Source organism: Haplochromis burtoni, unplaced genomic scaffold, assembly GCF_018398535.1.
Source record: "Haplochromis burtoni strain Fernald_Lab_line unplaced genomic scaffold, NCSU_Asbu1 Contig_196, whole genome shotgun sequence".
Classification (NCBI taxonomy): Eukaryota; Metazoa; Chordata; class Actinopteri; order Cichliformes; family Cichlidae; genus Haplochromis; species Haplochromis burtoni.
This window is the reverse complement of record NW_024582557.1, coordinates 308,676-311,081: the sequence shown is the minus strand read 5'-3', so window position 1 is coordinate 311,081 and position 2,406 is coordinate 308,676. Positions and strand designations below refer to the sequence as shown.

The 2,406-nt window shown below is 38.7% G+C and overlaps 1 long non-coding RNA gene across 13 annotated transcripts in view; it reads right to left on the bottom strand.

Moving 5' to 3' along the window:
• Positions 1-2,406, bottom strand: part of LOC102302168 — a 445,058-nt gene that overhangs the window by 365,193 nt on the left and 77,459 nt on the right. For 4 of the 13 annotated variants that reach the window (XR_006055031.1, XR_006055030.1, XR_006055032.1 and 1 more), the window contains one exon: positions 342-448. The exons of the other annotated variants lie outside the window; for them this stretch is intronic. This is a non-coding gene — a long non-coding RNA (uncharacterized LOC102302168). The remainder of the gene's footprint in view (positions 1-341; positions 449-2,406) is intronic. 13 annotated transcript variants of the gene reach the window in all.

Here is a 2,406-nt window from a genome sequence, read left to right as displayed (position 1 = left end):
TATATATATATATATATATATATGCAATAGCTCAGGCATATGGTTCCATCATCAAATATAAAGTGCATGCAAAGCCTATTAAAAACAAAAAAACAGGGAACCCTAATGGCATGACCCAGAGTAGTTTTTGGGGATTTTCTTTTCAAATGTCATCTAACTTGTTTAAAATGATCACATAAAAAAGAAAAAAAACTATATGTTAAATTGTAATACAGCAGTCTAAGCTGGACTCCGTCTCGAGTACACTCTGGGGGTTTTAAAGAAAGTTTAAAGGATTAGGTATGTATTCATGCTTGTCAGCACCTGTCGTACAAATGGAATTAACGTACTTGCCTACATACTTTGTGTGTACCTGGAGGACCACAAACTACGTTCTCTAGAAGCCAGTCAGCAAAGCCTTATCCCCGGGCAACAATCTTTCCCGGGAAGCTCAGAATTCCAGCAACACCTGTAGGATAAATAATAACTTTATTGTTCAGCCAGATTTGCGCTTGTGAAGAAATAATTGTATAAAGTGAAGAGTATAAAATGTAGATGATATTATAATTGTATCATTATTTCATATTATAAAAACACACATTACAAAGTTCCCACACAGCATAAATAACTAAATAAAGACAGCTATTATGTCTTTGTCAGTAACAAAGTAATGGAAAGCATTATTGTACTATAGTCCTTACACCACAGTTACAGTTATGTTGTTTCTTGCATTATCAAAGTATCTTCAGTTATCTGCACGCAGCATACTTTTTTTCTTCCTGTACACTTGCACAATTCAGTTTGTGTAGAGGAGGAGGAATATGATGGAGTGGAGATTTGGCATTGCTTAATTTTTTATTACACAAAAAGACAAGAGCGCGATGACTGAGGACAGAAACTAGCGCATTATGCTGCTAACACAGTGCTGATTCTTTGCAATCATCTACACATACAGCATGTTAACACAAAGCTAGCTAAAAGTCCAGAGCGAACATGAAGTTGAGTACATGCAGACCCCAACCCAGCAACCAGAGCCTCAACTTCAGTGGCTAACAAAAGCAGTGATGACTTTCTGTTTCTATCGTAGCGTCATTATGGTGATTGCTTTGAAGTCTCTTTGTGCTGGTTTTCATTTTTTCTTTTTAATTTGGCCTTTGGTTCATACATAAATACTAACAGACAGATCATATGTGTGTCCTCATTAGTACTGAAGTGTGGGACTTTTATTGTTAACCAGTAATTACAAAACAGTGCGTTTCAGGACAGTTTACTGAGTAATAATAAAGTAATACAACGAGTACTGAAACAAATGACTTTCACTGGCGAATAATTAAGTAACGTATTGATGCATGCTCAACCATCCAGATAAGTAAATCTCCAAAAGTTGATTCTAAAACGCTACGCTTTTGGAGAAGTAAGTTATGTACTGCATTACTTAAATGTAAAGGTAAAGTGTAATGCACTACTTTTTTGACTAACAACGCCAACACTGGTCTTTGCGCAACATTCAAGTATCTATAATTACTATTGTAGCACAAAAGACCACAGCTATCTGTAGATAGAAACCATAATACTACACTAATAAGTGTAGGAAATTTGATACCATTATCAGTGGGTGTATTTGAATACCCTTACTAATTAGACATAATAAGACCTCAGTCTGATATTATGTAACCACCCCAAATTAGATCCAGTGGCTCACTTATTATAAACCTGTGAAGATCTACTTTCTCAGACTATCTGAAGAGTAACTTATGGATCCAATTTAGTTTTTGGCCTCCCACCAGCAGATCAGAAGATATTGCCGTTGACACACATATTATGCCTGGCTGCCTGTTGTGTTTTAGGATGAAATAAGATGGCCTATGTGAAGCTCATGGGCTTAATGTGACTGGCGTACAGCTGTGCAGTCCAGAGGTCACAGTTACAGACAGGAGGGTAAAATGAAGAAGGTCTGTTTCCTTTGGCAGGCAAGGATGGAACTTCCAAAACTCCAGCCAAAGACAAAAGAGACATTTCAAGTCAGCATAAAATATTACGAAGCCAGTCCGTGGCCAGCCAAGACAAAAGATAAAACATGGTTGTCACTAAATACAACGGTGCTGACAGGACCAACCCAATCTGGCAACTTGGATGGAAACCATTACTTCTAACTGGACTGGAGCTTTGAAGATTGGAGGAATCTTGTGGTGGGAGTCCGCCCCCCCAGCTAGGCACCTCAGCAGAATCCACCAGTACTCTGTCATTTGTACAGATGTCCAGCCAAATAGTATGCGCACATGTGTTTGTGAGGGTGTGTGTGTGTGTGTGTGTGTGTGTGTGTGTGTGTGTATGTGTGTGTGTGTGTGTGTGTGTGTGTGTGTGTGTGTGTGTGTTTACCCAACCATGACCCACTGGTTTTAATTGTGAGTTCCCCTCTGCTGCCAG